Source organism: Anneissia japonica, unplaced genomic scaffold (genome assembly GCF_011630105.1).
Source record: "Anneissia japonica isolate Jap-2015-1 unplaced genomic scaffold, ASM1163010v1 scaffold287836_len1076198_cov165, whole genome shotgun sequence".
Lineage (NCBI taxonomy): Eukaryota > Metazoa > Echinodermata > Crinoidea > Comatulida > Comatulidae > Anneissia > Anneissia japonica.
In genome coordinates, this window is record NW_022729021.1 from 840,043 (window position 1) to 861,641 (window position 21,599).

Consider the following 21,599-nt stretch of genomic DNA (forward strand, 5'->3'; position numbering starts at 1 on the left):
TATATATACAATGGGGCAAAAAAAACCACGAAAAATTTGAAAGTTTCCTCTTTGGTTTAATAAAGTGTTACAAACGCCGGCTATCAGAACCTCAACGTACTGTATGTGTAATAATTACATTGAAATCTTTTATAAAGTATGTTTCACATTGTCGTTATCTATTGATATTGTAAAAATACCCAAGGGTACAATCTACTCAATTAAGCGTAGGTACATGACGTGAAACACAGCCGATTAAAACACCATCTGCCTAAATTACTGTCTATAAAAAAATAATTTGTTTATATTTAGAATTTTTCATTTTAATTAGTTAGTGGATACTTAACCGGCAGAATTCCCATTCGTTGACACAAAATGTTCGTGATAATCAGTGAGGAACCTTATCCCTTAGGGATAGGCACATCTGAGCTATAGACGGCAAAATAAACAATTTTTAATTATTTTGTCTTCCTCGAGATTCAAACCGAAAACCATTAGCTTTTTTTTTTCAATATTAAGCTCAAGTCAGTGGCGGATGCTGGGAATCCCCTGACGATCGTTGTCCATTGCCCTTGATGTGAGGGTCAGTTTCCCCCGACAGGCTCCAAATTCATCCCAACCCCTAGTTTGGAAAATAATTACTTTTAAAATGGCGGAACTAGCACTGTCGTATAGAGTGTAAACAAGTTTTTTAGACCATTGTTTCCCGATCGAATAATTGGCTTTATCCCCAATGTTGGGGTGTGCAGTTGATGGTTATGGGGTTTCTGTGCTCCCACCACCCCCACTGGGGCCGTCACAAGACTAGGTCTGTTTCTAAGTAATGCGTGTATATAACCATTACATTTAAACATCTTCATTGGTGTAACTACTAATTATAAATGAATCATTAATAATAAAAATTATGAAAACGCATTGTAGGCCTGTGTTCGTTTTAAACAAGCCTTTTTTTCTCTGAACAGCATACATTTTACTAAAAAAAACGGTTTCTATTTAATTTATGGCAGGCCTGTATATTTTATATTAACAAAGGTGATTTATGTATGTTAATTAGCAAGAAATATTAACTCGTTTTCATTTTGAATTGAAAGCTATTTTGTTAATTTGTGAAAGCTTGGTGGGTAAGATGCTTCCCTTCCAATTCCAGTGTCCTGGGTTCAATTCCTGTCAGGGCTGAAGGATTTTTCCCCCCAAAAACATCGTGTGTGTATGTTTGTCCTGTGCAAGGGATTGCCACCTTCAGGACAGTGATATATTCGCTATTGACAATGTTAGGTGCATGAGTTTTGCGCCTAAATAAATAAATAAATACATAAAAACATAAATACATAAATAAATAAATAAATAAATAAATAGATAAATAAATAAATAAATAAATAAATAAATAAATAAATAAATAAATAAATAAATAAATAAATAAATAAATAAATAAATAAATAAATAAATAAATAAATAAATAAATAAATAAATAAATAAATAAATAAATAAATAAATAAATAAATAAATAAATAAATAAATAAATAAATAAATAAATAAATAAATAAATAAATAAATAAATAAATAAATAAATAAATAAATAAATAAATAAATAAATAAATAAATAAATAAATAAATAAATAAATAAATAAATAAATAAATAGATAGATAGATAGATAGATAGATAGATAGATAGATAGATAGATAGATAGATAGATAGATAGATAGATAGATAGATAGATAAATAAATAAAGACAGTGACAACGACAACGACGACAACAAAAACAACAAAGAAGAGAAGATGGATAAATATCAGGACCTAACATTTGAAATAAAGAGAATCCCCATAGAGCATACCTATCGTAATTGGTCCACATGGAAGCATCTCGAAGAAAGCAAAGATCTGGCATGAGAAGTTAGATTTACCAAACATCATTGGAAGTGCACAGTTATCATCCATCCTTGGAACAGATCACATATTGAGAAAAGTGCTGTGTCTCTAAGCTGCGACGATGACAACAACGACAACGACAACGACAAAGACAACGACAACGACAAAGACGACGACGACGACAACAACAACAACAACGATCCTCGGTGCATGGTAATTTGTAATTTTCACTACTAGATGTTGTAATCAATGTATTAGGCCGCTTTTAGCGCGACGAATATTTATGAATTATTTGCTTGTAGATGCACCATGCTAATTAAGATGAATCAGTAATCCATGCAGATACCGATAATGGACTCTATGTGCCAGTAACAAGTATCGTTCATAACCATTTTAAGTAATTTAATAATTCTTTGACATAAAATATGCATGACTTTTTTACCTGTCAGAAAAGGTGTAAACAAACACGTCGTTATATTTTCATGAACTGTGTGTAGTATGGTCAGTAGCGTATTAGCTAAGATTCGTACACGCTCGAGGTATCTGAACATAATATTGTAGTCTTATTACATACTGATTATTACTATTGGCTAACGATAAACGGCAAAATTATGCCAGTGTATATAAATATAATATAATAACGTGTGTTTGTGTGTTTGTGGGTTTGTGTGTAAAGTTTCTTATATATATATATATATATATATATATATATATAAACATAGATTTATTATTAGGCCTAATATTAATATAATTATTACTACATAATTATATATATATCTTTATATATATTTTACATTATATAATTTAAATACTGTATTCCACGTGCCTCAAAATATGATATTTATTTAACTTTATTGATCATATCCAGGTGCTACAGTATGTATCTGCATTACTTATATGATTGCCCAAATGTAATATGCACATGTTTGGGTTATGTCAGTATATTGTATATAATATAATGTTTGCTGAAAAAGCACTGAGCATGCACAAGGTCAATAGATAAATGTTAGAGAAGAATGCTCATATAATGGGGAAGCAAAACATAACTGTATTGAGTATGGCTCTTTAACGAACCCATTTTTATCAGTTGTTAATGTATTAAAAAATAATTATTAAATTGCTTTGGTAGGATTAGGCTACAATCTGCACCACTCTCTGTCAAAGCGAGTTCCATACTACTAGACCACGAAGGTATGGGCTTCTATCCAGGCGGCTAGATCACCGCTTTACAAATTATACCTTCTCACATGATTAGGAAGTGTACATAATTTATATTATAATTATGCTTATTTCAAAGCCTACAATCACAGTAGTATAACTCAGTCTTCAGATAACGTCTCGGATTCAAAACCTACCGGTCTGAAAAACTGTAACAACACAGATCATCAAAGTCTCCATTTAACGAAATGAACATACTCCCATCTTTCAACTTAATTGAGGGAAAAATACAGACATTTTCACTGTCACGTGTCGTTTTGGTGGAGCAAATTGGTGTTTACGTATTTCCGCATTCCGTTTATTGTTTTTGTATGGAAGCCAAAAGAGTAACATTCAAAGTTAATTTCTGTGGTTTTTATATGGAACGCCAAAAAGGGAAATTGCAAACACAGTCGATTTTTAAGCACACAAGGGTTTCAGGCACAGTCGGTTAACAAACACAGTAGATTTTCGTCAAACACAGTTTTCGGGTTCTCAATGAGTTACAGTAAAACTTTGCTTTAGCTGCCCCTGACCAAAATATGTAATGGTGTATTGTAGACATACCTATATTCCAAACCATTTTTATTTTAATTTTAGTGCGAATTAAAACATTTTTCTAGGAAATTTATGGAGATAATACAAGATATTTCCTTATACAAATTAACACGACTGCTGTTTCATTTCATTTTAGTGTTTTCTAAATATTTTTATGCTATGAAAATGATATGAAACTGCTTTAAAAACTATGCAACCTATCCTCCTTTTAGTGGTCCTATTGGTTTTTCTAATCGAAATTATTCGCAACGTTCACATACTAGAGGGTCTGTCTCTTATACACATCTAGATGTGTATAAGAGACAGATTACACAATAGGTATGTAGCATATGTTTGTGTGTCTGTCCATGGCCAAGAAGTCTGAGTGATATTGACTGTAGATGTTCCAAATGGTGTGCTTCAGTTATATTATTCTTCATTTCAGCCATGACCTTTTTCGAATAATAAAAAATATTCTGGAACGTATCCGGGTCAACCTGGGTAAGACCACCAATCTTGTATGAAATGTTCTACTACAAAATCTAAGGATAAAAGTATTCACTAACGAAGGTGGATCAAAATCAACATATTGATGGGGATCTGACCCGGTTCAGACGCACTAATATGTCTAAGGTGCCAAGCAAACTAACTTAGGTTATGCAGTTTTAGGCTTTAGACACATGCCACCTTTAGTCAAACTATGTAGATGTGTATAAGAGACAGGATTTGTTATTTTTTCTATTAAAAAAAGAAATATAAAACTTCATTTGGCATTTTACCTCAGCCTGAATTTGTTCTTTTTTCGGTTTTTTTAAGGTATTTCATCCTCAGTGTTTATATAAATTGTGTTCTAAAACAAAAACAGTGGTAATATTCTAAATATGGTAATCTTCTAAATAATTATAAATAGCCTAAATGCATTCAGTTACACTTCAACATATGATATTGTTGATGCATTCCACAAAGTTTGTTTTTTTTAATTTTGTTTATGACAGGATAGTTTGTAAGCGGTATTGCTTAGTTTATTCTATGTTTAATAAAAAAAAAAAACCAAATCTATTATAAAGTTCATAGTTCTTTGATGTGATGCATTACTTATTTACAATGAAATTATATCCATTTATTTGTGTAGTAAAAATGTAAATATTAGCAAGTTCAAAGTCAAGTATGTTTTTTCAAATGCATTTAACCAAAGGGCAATATTCATTATTCTGATAAGAATTAATACAATTATACAAATACCAATTAAGGTAAAGCATGCCTAGCCTATCGTTGATAATATAGTATACGAATGTTCTGAAAAATATCAACGTAGCCTAGTAAATAAAGCTCATATGCATTTTGTTTATATTGATGACTTGAGGCTGTGCTGTATGACGTGGGTATAGAAAGATAGTGTCTGTTCAAACTCGGAGCCACAGCGCATTAGTAGAATGTCAAGCATGGGTTTGCATGTGAAACATTAGGCTTCATTAAACCTAAGGCTAGCTGTTTAAACAACAGCGGAAAAACTGTGATTACTTGCTGTTATTTGAAAAGAATTAAGTGTATATTATAGGGAAAATGAGTTTACATGTGGGACATTAAGCTTCATTAGACCTAAGGCTATTTGTTTAAACGGCAACAAACAATCTGTTTGAATTTGAAACGAATTAAGTGTGTATAGGAAAAATGGATGCAAAACTCGAGCGTACAAACAGCCACAAGAATTAAGTTTTCGCCATGTACAGCAACTCCATTTAAAGTTGAAAATGGATGGTTATTGGTGCTAAATTTAGGCTTAATAATAATAACAGGCTTGTTTATGTTCGTCGAATAAGATGAGTTTGAATGCTATGAACATAAATTTTATGTGCAAAGTACTATATGTTGACTTAAAATTATATCCGTCAATATTTTTATGATAGTTCTGTCCACCCATAACATTATGTTTAAGGCATATATGCCTGTCGAACAATCATTTTAATCTTGATAAAGATCGAATCCTGGTGAATCAGATGGGAGAGATTTTAAGGTTTTAAGGCCTGGTTTATACTATCAAATTTTATTTGACAAAAACGTATGATATGCCTAAATATGATGACACCACGTTGTAGCCATAGACACATCATGACTGTATTTTGTGCATACAACAGTGTTTTTTCTTGTCAAAGAAAATTTGATAGTCCGGGCAGAGATTGTGCTTTTATGATCTGCAATCTTCATAACTTTGTTTGGATCTCGAAAAATAAATAATCACGCATGAAGTGCCGTCCGATGAGTGGGGACCTTGCTTGTCGGTCGTAGTTTTGGAAGGGTGATATTTTCCTCTTGTTTCCTCGCCGTATATAAGCAAGAGAAAAGAAAAACAAAATATTCTGATAATGTGATTGATTGTTTCAAATCACATTGTAAATGCCTCCATGTGTTACAAAACAATTTGTAACACTCATAATATACTTGCATCTGTGTCAACACGGTTTAATTGCAATGCACTTTTACGATCAAAACAACCAAATGCACTTGTAAAAGTACAATGCAGCAGATAATTTAATAGGGTCTGATTGACATTAACACGTTTTATCATTGTCTACGTACATGCTTCTCTATTGTAAAATTGTCGTACACATTCAGCTTCTTATTTCCATGCCTGAGGTGATATTGATGTTTTTTTTGTTTCAAATGTTATTACAACGCGAAACAATTGGACAAATTTTGTCACGATTCCATAATAGTATTTCCGATGTAGCATATGTTTGCGTGTCTGTCCATGGCCAAGAAGTCTGAGTGATATTGACTGTAGATGTTCCAATAGGTGTGCTTCAGTTATATTATTCTTCATTTCAGCCATGACCTTTTTCGAATAATAAAAAATATTCTGGAACGTATCCGGGTCAACCTGGGTAAGACCACCAATCTTGTATGAAATGTTCTACTACAAAATCTAAGGATAAAAGTATTCACTAACGAAGGTGGATCAAAATCAACATATTGATGGGGATCTGACCCGGTTCAGACGCACTAATATGTCTAAGGTGCCAAGCAAACTAACTTAGGTTATGCAGTTTTAGGCTTTAGACACATGCCACCTTTAGTCAAACTATGTTATGATCATAATGTCACATAGATTTAAATTCTCATGTTGTATTGATATGTGCTGTTAGGAATTTTCAGTGTTTTAATAAAAATGGTTTATGCATTACACATTTCATGAATAATCGATCAAATCATTCTGTTTATAAAGATTAGATTTCTTTATTGACTGAGTGCACAATGCCAGGCTGCATCTTTCTCCTCTCTTGAACGTCGGGCATACAGAGTAATTGTTGGTCAGACTGTTGATCAAACTTTGCATTACAATGCTCACAACTTTATATGTCGGACTAAACATTTTTTGTTGAAAATACAAGAGAGAAAAATATGATAAAGCAGCTTGTTTTTTGCGATGAATCCTGTAATTAATTTTATGACATTGGCCCACGTCATGGTTTGGTAAGGCAAAACCTGTAGGCCTATATTTAATTACAAAGAGAATATTATGCGCAGTTAACAGACCATGTATGAATATCTCAGCTGACTGATTCTCTTAGTATTCCCAAATGTTCCCTATCGTATAGATTGCTAGACTTTTGCACAACTTCGGATGCCGTTATCTTTTATCAAGCGTAAGATTGGAATAAATGACAAATCTAATGTTACGAGCAGTGTTAGCTGATGCATGAGCCCGAGAAGGTGATGGAGATGGATTATTACTGATGAATGACAGGTTGTCTACATCCAGAGAACATTCTGTTATCCTGTCATTAAGCTTAAGTTTATCACGAGTCATCCGAATCTGTCTTCCACGCACTATTCAATCTGCTTTGAAACTTTTCAGAATGATGTGAGGTTTTGAAAAATTAGTAATTTGACAGGAGCAAAAGATATGTTGATCTTGGATTGTAAGCAATATGAAAGGTGTTACTATACATTTTCATTATCAACAGCACAGAATTAATTGAGAACGTGTACGAGAGCTGTGTATTGTTTTTTCTTACGGCTCTCAGACTGACGAGAGTTGCATAGAGATTATTGATTTTGTTTCCTTATAAACAGAAGTACAACCGCCTCCTTGGTTGATATGCCCTACAACCATTGCGACATATATTAAAAGCCCATAGATTTTTTTTTTATTTAGGAATGTCTAGACAGTGGGACAGGCCATTGACTCTAACAAAAGGACATGCTAATAATAAAGTAGAATATCGCTGAAAGAATCTTTAATTAGCCATATTGGATAGTGATCTAGTGAACACGGCCTAAAAGGCAAACCTACATATGCATAGTTAGTTTACTCAGCAGTTGTATAAGGAGCTCGCTCAACTACGTGGTTGCTGATACTTTGTCGAACTGTACTGTATATATAGAACGCGTCGCCGTATCACTAACCATAGTACGGTAGGGTGAAGATATTCACAATACTCTCTCCTCATTTTTCTTGCCGAGTACGCAGTACAGTAGTCTTCTCATTCCGGGTCTACTCGCAGAGTTCATCTACCTCATCTGAGTTTAGATTTACTAAATGTTATTATTTGTTACTACGCATTAGCATTGTCTAAAGGAAAATATCACAGTTAATTAACTGTGTTATTAATAAAATGTATTTAAAAATAAACTTAAAAATATGGCACAATTGTCAAATTGTCGTTGATTGTAACGTTCTTGACAATTAGTCACATTTTAAAGATGTCTGGGGTTAACGAACTATATCTCTGTTTTATTAACATGTTTTTATATTTTCCTTGGTCAAAACTAATGCATATAGTGTGCCACCCAACTAAGATGTTTCACTGATACAAACGAATGTAGGCCTATGGCTGCATTGTATAGGCTACATCTGATGTTCATATTTGCCTGAACTTTCGGTGGGTTAACATTCATTTTTATTGTTAAAAAAATCTGAGAATTTTTGTACAAACACCCATCGTTTTTGTATGTATGAATAATCAGCTTATCAATGGCAATATTAATTTCAGGATCCACGTTATTAGCGCTATTTAACAACCAAAACAAGTAGCTATAACTCTTCACAGTGATATTAGAGAATCTTAATATTGTCTTTGAAATGCAAGCCGCATTCTATTTGTATCCTCTAGGGGATTTTGAGATTTGAAGTGAAACGTCGTCTAAAATCTATATTTTGATAGTACCACAATGTCTACACTTAAACTAAGTAATCACGTGCCATATTTGTTTATGTTACACATGATAGTCTATTGACATACTTTTTGTTGCTACCTTTGACTATTACCACCGGTACTATTAACTTTGTTAACTAATGTTGTATATAGTATTGTTTTTAGATAGTCTTCTTGTCAATTAATGTTGTATATAGTATTTTATTTGTGCAGGACCATATTGTACAAGAGTTACCATCCCGTATTTATATGTTATCCTTCCTAATTATGTTTAATAAATTAAAAAAATGCTATAACCACTACAACAACATTCCTAAGTACGACCTCAGGGGATGTCCATTTTGTTGAAATACCAATGATATGTTTCGATGGTAAATATATATCTGATAGCCCGCACTATCAAATTTTATTTGACAAAAGTATGTGACATGTCTATGGTCAATCACATCATGACCATATATAGGCAAATAATGACTATATATGGGCAAACAACAGTTTTTTTTGTCAAATTAAATTGGATAGTTTGGACAGGGCTTTTGAAAGAAGACTCGGGCTACGTTCAGACTTGGAGATAAGCCAGGCTTGAGTTAAGCCCGGCTCAACGTTAAGCCCGGCTTAACTTTTCCTGGCGTTCAGACTAGCGGGATTAGCCAGGCGCGAGAATTAGCATAATGAACCGCAACCAGGAAACGAGTTTGGAAACATTGGGCTCGAAACGTACGCTCGCTCACAGCATATGTAATTGAATGCTGATTGGTCATTTTTTACCGGAAGTCAATGCAAGATCCCCCGCAGCGATTAAAGCCCGGCTTAGAAAAGTTAAACACGGTGGCACGCCAGACCTAGTTACTATAGGAACACAGCCCGGCTTGAGGTAAGCCACCTACTGTAGTTCAGACTGGCAGGTGGATAAACCCGGAGAGTTGAGCCGGATTTATCCACCTAGTCTGAACTAGGCCTCTGAAAGCTTGACAAGATGACGTGTTCTATTCCACATAATGGCGTCAAAGAATCCAAAATATGAATCTGACTATGACTGATAATGACTTCTAGATACAACGTTTAAAATATAAAACATGCAGAAAAAACTTTCAAATAGGTTATTTGCCTTAAAAATAGTTGTTTTGCCTTAAACAACAAGGACAGGAGAAAAAACTTACAATGTGTGAAAATGAGATGCATTGTATAAGAAACATAATTTTCAAGGACATTATTACAAAAATATACGAAAATGAATACGTAGTATTTGCAATTAAAACAGACAAATATCATTTTACGTGCTCACAAGTATTAAATCAAGTTTCTACAAAACACGTAACAAATCACATATTAGTGACATTTGCATAAAATCTAACAGGAGTTCAGATAACATTTTCCTGTCTCACGTATTAATGACTCGTCTCAACTATGTAAATGATGAAGATATGGAAATATACAATTTGTTAATTTAAGCCTTCTTGCCACATTTTATAGAGTTTATCTAAATCTGTAATGTTGACAATCTGCACGTGAGCAAATTACAAGTTTGAATTTAAAATTCAAATTGCGTTACGTTGTTATTGAATTTGTACGTTAACAATACTATTTTAAATGACGAAGATATGGAAATATATACAATTTGTTAATTTAAGCCTTCTTGCCACAATTTATAGAGTTTATCTAAAACTGTAATGTTGACAATATGCACGTGAGCAAATTACAAGTTTGAATTTAAAATTCAAATTGCGTTACGTTGTTTTTGAAATTGAAATATGTTTGCTCTCACTGTACTTCCGTTACCTAAACCTGAACACATTTCATAACGTTATTATTTTTTTCGTACAATCTCTCCATATCCACATCGTCGAAACACTCTTGTTAAATCTCATTATCCAAATAGTTAAGTTCAAAGGTGTATAGTCTTTTCATTTTATTGTATTATGGGATTGTGTGCTTTTTGTTGTATGAATTGTGGTGTATGTGTGTGTGATGAAGTTATGCTGAAGAAGCTATATCATCATTGGAAAATTGATTTGAATTGAAAAAAAGAAAGAAATATCTCATTATCTTTATCATGTTTTTAAGTCCATTAAAAAATAGTTTGCTGGTAACTGTGATTTGAGTATTTTAAATTAATTTTATTATTCAATCAATAGTTGATTCCGGTGTCCTGAAAACATGTACACATACATACTTGTCACAATCACTCAATATATTAATCATTTTAAGTTTTCAAGAGAAAATGTAGGTTTTACTTCAATTTGTAATTATCATCAATGTACATTAGTAAAACTTGCAGCCGTCGTCTTGGCAATCTGCCTAAATGGAATTTGCTTTCATAGAATCGTCTAGTATATTTTTCTATTTTGTATGTAAGGAAACGTTCTAATTTAAATAAAAAAATACAGAATGTTACTCTCGGCAACGTTTTGCGTCAAATTTTCCCAATCAGGTATCTGTTGCCAAACGTCGCCAATAGTAAAACATATCAGGACCCATTTAGACAATAACGTTATAATCAATATAAAACTTTTCAATGGTGCTTTGTTTCATCTTGAGTAAATGGGAAATTATAATCAAATTTGTCTACAGTGCTATCCGTTATCTAAATTACCTGTATTTTTACAACTGTTATAATTCCTATATTATTTCTTCCCCCCACCCCCCTCGTACTTATTTTGATTAGATCTTCAATGCAATCTTCCTCCAATCACTTGTGAAATTGCGAGGTGTTCTAACTTAGATGTTTTGGCAAAAACAGCGTAAGAGCTAAAGATTTCTACATATGCATTTACTGATTTCCCTCGCTACCTGAGTAGTACGCTATACTCATATTTTATGTTCACTGCCAATAAATAAACTCATTTCCTCAAAAATTTGTTTGCATTGACAGGTTTGGGCACTTGACTTAACTGGCAAGAAAGAAGAACATATCGGCTTCGGTAAGGTATAAACATTTTCATTAGATATTTTCTTGACATCATTATTGTAAGGGTTTTGTAGTATTATTATAATAGTTAAAAGTCCTATAAGTACTACCGTACATTCTGTGACTATGCTGGTCTGTATCGAGGGAAACAGTTTTCAATCATATTGGTATAGTTATATATATATATATATATGTACCTCCTAATTAACTCATAGGGTGAAAAAGCCTTTGTATATATTTCTCCTTAACGTCGTTAAAATTTCCCCTTAGCGGCAGTATTTTCGCCTTAAAGTATTATTTCTAACCCTCTCCATTGTTAAGGTTTCCCCCTATGGTAGTATATAGTCGTATTAAGAAACTCAATGGCAAGTCATATGGTGTCGTGATGTATTTTTTCAGGAAAGGACTCGTTTCAGTGATCATAAAATCTGTCCCAGTAATAAGAACACTATAAACCATTTTTAATCTAAGTGTTGATTTATTTGATGTGAGAGCCTGTCACTTGTGTCTTTTACATACTAAAATCATGCGAACTCAGACCATCTACAGTAACCTATTATACTTACTGATCGTAACATTATTGTCATTGCATATCAGATTTATGTCAATAAAATCCTAAATCCAACAATCCACTCTTGTTGAAAACCATTATTAAGCGATGTTCATTTTAATATACAGCATTTAAAGACATGGAAAGTAACAGTATGCACTTACCGTGTGTAGACCCTAAAACCGATTTAATAAGCCTTTTAAACCCTTACATTTTCATATTTTTCGGGGTTTCACCCTCAGGAACAATGTCTGGAAATTTTGATTGACGCCCGACGACGCCCACTTTTTTCGCCGGGGACATCATCCCCACCCCCGTCGGGGACCTTGGACCCCCCGTCGGGAAAATCTTGGCGCCACCTCTTATACAGGGATGTAATTGAATCTACTGTGTAGTGATAGTGATCATTTCAACGAACAAAATTGTAATAACATTGACGGCGAGATCGGCCTCCGACGGGCTTATCTAGTAAAATGCAATTTATAATTTAACCATTTTTTTTAGATTATAGGCCTACGGGTAAATAGAAAGTTCATGATTGGAATATAATTATGTTTAAGTGATGTGCATAAGCTATAATACATTTTTTTGATAGTGCTATTTCGATTACACGTCCGACCCCGATAGGGATTGTTATAATCTTGGTCAGATTCCTTTCATGTTACGTTTTATGAATTGTATTGTATTATCCGACGTGTTCATTGTCGCTTTCAATGGGACTAATGAAATTCAAAACGAAGCCCTATAGCATATGATAGAGTATACGTAAGTAATAAGCAGAATATGATTCTATGTGATTCTTTCTTTCTTTCTTTTATTGTTTATCCTGGGGGACTGCTCAGGGATAAAATCCCTGGTCCTTGAAACACAAAAAGCTGTACTACTCCCTATTTTTTCCTCTTTTTCTTTCTTTTTTTTCAGGAAAAAAATCTCAATAAACATTATTCTTTAAAAGTAAGCTAGATCTGCCTCTAGGCTAGGAGCCTCTTGACACCAAATTTAAAGATGCCAGTGTTAGTTTCACATTTTAGTGAAACACCGGGAGAATTCCACGACTTCACCGAATCCCGAATTCTAGCGGGAGTGACGAATTTTCTATGGCTGCAACCGTTTCTATAATGGTGATGCTGTGTCAGTTCACGCAACAATCTTGTTACTGTTGCCTTTCGGGTGCCGTTCATTCCCGTTTTAACTTAGCTCTGAACTCAGCTCATATATTAGGACGAGAAAAATGAGCTTGCATGTGGGGAAGAGGATGAATCCAGTGGATCCGGAACAAATGCCTTAATAAAAATTGCCATGACTTGTTATAAGACTTCTAATGCAGGTCTAACAAACAAATCTGAGTAACGGGATTTAGTACAGTGTAGAATTAGAAGGTACCTAAGGGACGCACGCACCCACTATTTTTGTAAAAATATGTAAAACCTATTAAAAGAATAACATGCTAAATGGTAAAATCATATCAAATACAACTTTAAATAAACGAAGATGGGCATACTAAGCTTCAAGGGGATTCCCCACCCCTTTATAACCCCACCAGGGGCTCTGCCACAACTGTTGTTCCGAAGACACATTTAGGCCCCTCCTCCCTTTGTTAACAGGCTGGATCCGACCCTGAAGTAGGAGAATGAAACCGATCTCTTGATACCGGAAGGCCAGTATGATACTTCAAACTGCTGGCTGAGTCATGCGTTACCTGATTTTGTCACTGAATTTTTCTAGGCCTACCATTCGACGTTTCACTTACAACTTGTTTCCTCCTTGTTGACCTGTAGTATTACAGAGTAACAAAATTACCTTCACTCTTCTTTCCCTGCTCCCTCCCTGCCCATGCTAAAAATGTTTGTTATGCACCCTTCTTTTCTATTAAACTAAAAGTGATACAGTTTACTAGGGATGTCTTTGGGAACTTCTAATGTTAGCTGCACTTTAATGATAATACAGAAGTGACAGTTGCCTAATAACGCATAACTATAACTTACAGAAACATGGTTCAACAAAGAGATCCAATACTAGTTTAGCGATTATATAGAGACATATGACCTACTCAAATTGAAAGTGGGTGGTGAATAACTGCAGCAATATAGGTCAATCTCAAGCTCGAGATATTAATTCACTTTGAACATAACAGATTGCGATCAGGTTATTCTGTTAGAAAAAGTTTGATGTGTTGTTTTAGAGAGACTGAGGATCGGGTGAAATGGTGGTGGAGCTGTAGTCATCGCAGTGGCTCGATGTTCTGCAGACTATGGCAGTAACTTGACATAATCTGACATAATAGGCCCTACTAGAATATTATAGAACGGTAGACCAGAATTGAATATGCCTAAGAGTCCATATTCGTCACCTTCTAAGGTCAATAATAAATCAAACAATAGGGTATTATTTAATTTTTAAGAAAAAAAAACTGAAAGCAGAAAAACATTTGCTAAACTTCTTCTTCTCAGCAGCTGTACAAACGCATTTTCAAAGACACTGAAGGGTGTTATAAGAAAAAATCAAGAACGGGTAATACAACATATTTTCCAAGATTTAAAAAAGAGGGATGTTAAAATTGCCTGTTTTCTCCAGGACACTGCTTTAAAAGAATCTGACATTGAGAATTCTTACATTTCAAAAATGACTAGTCTGGATGTGTTATCTATCCTCTCAAGTCTGAATTATTAAGACATCTTCAAAGTCTGTAAAATACGCACACCTTTAGAAAGAGAAAATGTAAGGAAATTCATAAGAACTCATGTATTGGGAATCGACCAATGAAGATTTCTTGAGTCACTCACTCAGGCCCGTAGCGTGGGGGCTGTCTCTTATACACACTAGATGTGTATAAGAGACAGGTACTACTCCCTATTTTAGATATATTTCCAATTTTCTCCAGAATATCGGAGATAAGGGTCCACTTTCCACTGAAACGAACCTTCCACAAATTAAGTCACGCTACGTGCCTGTCACTATACACCAAAAACCAAACCAGACTGTAGATTTTGACCTCAGATATTGTGGTAAAATCTCAGACGACAAATGAACGGAGAAAATAGGTCTGCTACATCATCATTTCTACTCTATCTTCATCATTGAAAGAGACAATTACGATATTCCAGACTCAAGTGGCATTGACAGACATGTTATCTTATTCCTGTATTTAAAAAGGGCAAATGGTGTGATAATCATTCTGACGTGAGTAATGGCGAATACGTAACACATTCTAACAAGCGAATATAATGAAGCACGCCAAATTACTTGATATATTACACCCAAGGCAACATAGCTTTAAAAATCACAAGAGCTGTCAAATTTAACTTTAAAAAACCTGCTGATGATGTAACTTGCAACATAAAGATAGTCACAACATGTTTTCTAACGCTTTCGACAGTGTTAAGAACTAAAGATTGATGTCTAAGCTTTGCTGGAACGGCATCGTGTCAGTCAAGTTAAATGGATTAATAGTTTAACGTCATTTTAATAATTATAATTAGGATCTGTGATACATTTTACTCTTTTTATTATTGACATTTGTGCCAACTTCTATGCAACTGTAAGGATTTTAAAAAAAACTAATCGTAGCGTACTTTAACTCATACTTCCGATGGAAAAGAACATTCTGAAAATAAAAAATCTCAACCATCTGCAGAAAGTATGATAGATAAAGGTTCATCTAGTGTCCTTAAAATTACAAGAAAAAAAAAACCAAAATTAATAAATCATTGCTGAATGGGAATACTATAAAGAAGAGTGTTGAAAGTATAAAGTCGCATTTGATCCACAGTGGAATATCCGTGACATTTCATGTAATTTAAAACTAACGACAACATAGCAAATGGCATATTTAAGACAAAACATCAATGTTTGAAACATCTGAGTAAATATCACTTCTTTGGATTTATTATAATGGGGTGGGTACTTCTGGTCGTCATTTAGCAGTACACCCGGAGACAATCCCCTGCTCTTGTCAAAAGAGTATTGCATTCTTTAACTTGCTCATGGGCCACATTGCAAAGGGACCAACAGCTTAAACGTCGCTACCGAAAGATGGTCGCTTTTTTACACATCAGTACTTCAGCTCTCCAGCTGAAACATCAGAAGATCGGAAGATTGAACCACGTCCACAGTTTAGCGCACACAGAGTATCTACCACCAATTTAGCCGACTGAGCCAGACTGCCCTCTAGTACTTAGTGTGACTATTTTTAAACAAAACGTAGGTTTTGTGTCTAGCATAGTATTGGAAATAAAAATTCCAAGCAGTATTATGTAGGCCTAGGTGAATAAATAAATAAATAAAAATATGAGTCTTACTATCGATTTGTTTAATACATGTATCTAATAAGAAAGGAGGTAGCACGGTAAATGGTGTTTTCAGAATAGAAATGCACCATTCTTCTAGTGAGAGGACATTTGAAAGATGCACAAAACAGAATAAAATTGATATTTGTAATATACAGATTTGTTAAAATTTTTGTTACATTCTTATGTAGAAAAAGCTTTCATTTTTATAGTTGTCTTTTTACAATTTTTATTAAACTGTGGTTTGTTAAAATATTCTGTGATTTTCTCAAGAATTTAATAGTAAGAGGACAGTAAATTTATGAAGAGAATGCTCCTACTAAAATTCTTTGTTGTCGACTATATAATGTTTATGTGCGAGTTTCTTAACTTCATCAATGTATATATATTATGCCTGTATGTATTTTTGTGGTCGTGGACGATCTTTCTTTGTTGGATGTGGAATTAAAGACAAAAAAATATATAAAAAGGGTCAAAGCAAGGTCAGGGTTGACACATAACCTTCTGAAACTCAGTATTGAGAAATAGTGATGTCCACTATTAGTATAAAATGACAATGTGGCGCTGAGGGGGTGGGTGGCGAAAAGAATATACGTTTAATATTAGTCTACCACTTTTCAATGATAAAACAAACGTCTGTTTTCAATGATTGTTATATGTACTTTATAGCAATAATGCTAATGTTAAATCTTTTCAGAGAACTATCTACGACCATTCATCGTTGTTATTTCACTATGCAAACAAAATAATATTAATAATACTAATACATATAATAATACTAAAAAAAGATCAAGATGATGATCATGATCAAGAACAACAACTCTTTCAATAACAAGGACGATGATAGTAATGTCCTTGGTAATACTCGTGTTGGTGTTGACACTATGCAGTGACCATGGGGGAACTTATTCCTGTCGATGATATACCTTTCCTTTTATATGAAGAATACAAACAAACGCGTATTAATATTTGGTGGACAGAGAAAAACACAAAGCGTTATTTTAGTAGTATAGATGTATGCGTAAACTATAATATACAAAGGCCTATGTAGGAATTTTATTATGATTCTCATTTTAAGTCAATTTAATCCCACAAGGAATATTATGAATATATAATAGCATAATTTTCAACATTGCACATGTCGCCTCAATGTGAGTTTGACACACAGCACATTGTCTGCTCGTCTTATTATTTATGAATTTAATCCTGTTTGTGATCGCCTGTAGACCAAATTGACTTCTTAATGATGACATATAGTTTGACTGAAGCTCTTGAAATTACCAATAGTAGGCCCTACATATAGCAACAGTAGTGTTTACAAGCTGGAAGGAACCAATTGCAATAGAACTTCGAGGCATTGTAATTATTTTAAAGCATCAACAAAAAAGAATCTAATAGGTATATTAGATCACTAACTCTAACACGATCACTTTATCATTGAAAATGTTACTTTCAAAGGGGAAGGAAAATAAAAAGATATTCGATGTGGTAGCCTCGTTTTCACAAGTGAATACAGCGAAAAACAACAAATACGATGTACCATTATGGGTCTACTGTCATCAGCAAAAGACGCTGCTTTCAGTCAAAAAAAGGGTAAACTTCATCTATAACATTAACTGCAGTTCGTTCAAAATTAATACTTCTAGTAGGGCGTCTTGCCCATATACAGTTGTAAGTGAATCCGAGCTGCAGATTGGTGCTTAAGATAATGTCTGTTTAAACCATCAGACACACTTGAATGCCGAATCTTTTAATTTTGTATATTATATCAATACCATCATGACCAAACATGAGCTGAGCCTTTCTTCGGAAGGTAATGTTCCTGCCTGTTGCGTTAAAGACACCGTCTCAATTGTCTTGATTGGTGCTATAATTTAATTTCTTTTTAGGCCATCCAGACACACTTGATGGCCGAATCTTCTAATTTTGTATATTCAATATTATCATGACGAAATATGCGTTTGGGCCTTTAGTCGACAGGTAAAATGTTTCTACTCTGTCGCGTTGAAGACGCGGGTTCAAACCTGGCTGTCGTCGGTTTTTAATTAGAGTCTGATCGTTTGGCTCCTCGAATAATTCTCAAATGGGAGTTAAGCGGGATAAGGGTCAATGTATCCGTTACATGTCGGTACAGGTAATAGCGGTGCAATGTGGCAATCGCAGGCCCCCAGGGTCCCAGCCAAAATTTCAAATTTCAAATTTCAATATGGAAATAGGACAAATAGGAAAGATTTATTTGCTATTAATTATTTAAATGTCTAATGATCTAGTCCCATATGCACGTCTTTGTATAACAAATACTTAAAGCATCTACAGTGTCATCTCAACACTGATTATTGCATAATTATCTGCATAAGGTTTAACACGAATGCTCGTAAACCATCAATGTTTCAGTGATTTAAATTGCACGGCACTGAATTCAGAATCATTACCATTTTAATCTTCCTTGCATCTAGGCTTTTGACGTAATCAAATAAGTCATGGTTTTTTTTTCTAATTGGAATTGATAAGTTAAGGCAAATGTCGCTTGTTATTGGTCATTTTCTGAGAAAAGTTCATGAAAAGAAGGTGAAATATTCTGGTTACGTAGGATGCACTCAATATCGGAGTCAGAAGAAATAAATATACCATTATATTTTTACGACACTCGTATGCGATTAGGTAGATTAATCTACACCTTAAGTTAATTTCTGAAATACTTTCGGAGTTTCGGTGTGGCATCGCTTTTAATAGGAATTATTTGATAGGCCTAGTACTAATTTAATAAGCCGATTATAATGATCAGAGAGGTCTTTATTGCTTATTAAATCCTAACAGGTGTTTTTTCTAGTCTAAAATTAGACGGTGAACTTTAAGATGTATAAATAAAACTCTCAATTCTAAAAGTGTGAAAAATCTTCAATTATCAAGACTATTTTAGCATCTAATCGATGCAATGAATCAATTGTTAAATGGCTTAACTAGGTCTGTTTATTTTGGCCAATGATGAAAACTACGGTAGCATACGCCTAATTATGAAATCCAGTTGTTTCCGTCCTGAGTATATTGGTAATTGGCTAATGGGTTCTTTATTTATTAACGATTTCATTAAACGTGATGGTTTCATCCGTTATCCATATTCCGTGCAATATATGGAAAGAAAATCACAATGAGCAAAAAAAAAAAAAAAAAAAAAAAAGGAGGAGCAGTCTCTTATGTGTGGACATGTAAAAAAATCCTGTTTTTAGTGGCAGTGCGAACCGGAACCCGAATGCAATAATGAGATTAGTGATCTGAATATTGGTGGCGCTGTGGACCTAAAAGGCAATTATTTTGTGAGGTTTGCGGCGTGCAATAAAAACAGCATTTTTATGTTGTAGACCATTATTGAGTTGAACAGTAGCCGTTGTGAACCCGAAAGGAACCCATGCCTATGTGAACTTACAATCGAGATGTTAGTTTAATGGCAACAACCCGAAAGTGATTAGTGATTTTGTGGTGATGTAATTTCAATGACTACCCATGATACTGGTGACGATAACAAAACTTGCAACTCGAAACTTGACGACAATTAGCGATGTTTGTAATTCGTGATAATAAACCCCGCGATCTGTGATGTTAGTAGTGTTGTGTGTCTGAATGCTATCTGAGGGTTTGGTGACGATGTGAAACTTCAAGTCGATCTGTGATAGTCATCTCAAATATATTAGCTTAGTTAGTTTGCATTTAATGAATAATATGCACAATCCTGTTCAATTCGATGAAGTACTACATGTTTTTCATTAACTAAATGTAAGCTTAATGCTTTCCATACCTCTCCATATCCGTAATAGTATTGCGTTCTTTGAGACACTTTGACATTTTACCTGTGCTATTCCTCCACGGTTGAACACACATTGCTCTTCACATTTCAATCACAGAATGAATATTTTCTAATGATATGTTCACAATCTGCTTCATTCTACATTACTTTTGAATCCATGAATTAAAATTGTGTCTGGTATATATTAAGTTATATTAGATCTGTTTATTTGTCTAATAAACACATTTTATGGGAATTATATTTAAATATTTATATATGCTCAAAGAGGAACCAGATGTTATAATCGTGATAAGCATAGCCCTTCAACAAAAAGTTCCTTTATTCAGTTGTGTGAAAAAAAAGTGTCTCTGTCGGGACACTTTTATACCATACCATACCCATCAGTCCACTGAGACCCCCAGGTTATGTATATATCATAGATTAAAATCATCCACTGCGCCCTTTAATCATATTTAAACAATTGCAAAGTGTTGTTTTACTAGTAAGTATTATTATTAGTGTTGTTATTTTTGTTGTTGCTAGATTTGCTGCCGTTGTTGTTGTCGTCGTTGTTGAAATGATTTATTTGTTATTGCCGTCATCCTCATTGTCATTATTTTGTTTTTATTGTTACTCTCATTTTTGTTGTTGTTCAGTGTTAGTTTACTATCGTTATTAACATTGTATAGTATTATTATTAATGCATGAACTTACCATAAATATGTTACCATTTCATTCAATGCAGAACAGATATCTGTCAGGGCAGCCGCAGCAACATGTACGGGAACTCAACATCATTAAGATATATGTTATACAGTAACAGATTTTCTTTCACTGTAATGGCCAGACGATTTCGCTTGTTTGTCAGCCACTACTTATGTTCTGTAAAATATAAAATAACTTTAGCGCTTCAATGAAAGAGGGAAATTGATTTGATTGATAAAACGTCATCTGACATTCTTAAGTAATGACGTCACAGAACACCTAACTTGAATGCTAAGCTACAGTCGTTCAAGTTTAATACACACGAGCAATTTGGAAGCATCACAAACGGAAGCAATGGTCTTGCGCCACCTTGGCCACGGGGCACGTCATCGCAGTCGATTTTCAGAGTGAAGCACTTGGAGCAATGACATAAACGTGTAGTGACGCAAATTGTTTAGTTAGGTGTGTAGTTAAGATAAAAGTTGTGACAGCCCCGGAACCTTGACTCAGGAATACCGGGATGGTGTCCGGCGGGGGATAGTTTCTACCATTTTTATCTATTTAAGTAATTATACAGTATTTGTCCTACCTGGTAATCCCGGCCCCGAAACCTTGACTCAGAAATACCGGGTT

At 34.0% G+C, this 21,599-nt stretch overlaps 1 protein-coding gene across 2 annotated transcripts in view; it reads left to right on the forward strand.

Annotated features, from left to right (window-relative positions):
* Positions 1-11,608: 11,608 nt before the first annotated feature.
* The window catches only part of LOC117114581 (synaptotagmin-15-like), a 55,193-nt gene continuing 45,202 nt past the window's right edge, over positions 11,609-21,599 (forward strand). Inside the window, exon 1 of one of the 2 annotated variants that reach the window (XM_033258256.1) lies at positions 11,609-11,657. The gene's annotated coding sequence lies outside the window, so the exon portion shown is untranslated. Of the gene's footprint in view, positions 11,663-21,599 lie in introns of both variants that reach the window. The other variant, XM_033258257.1, reaches the window with a different exon arrangement.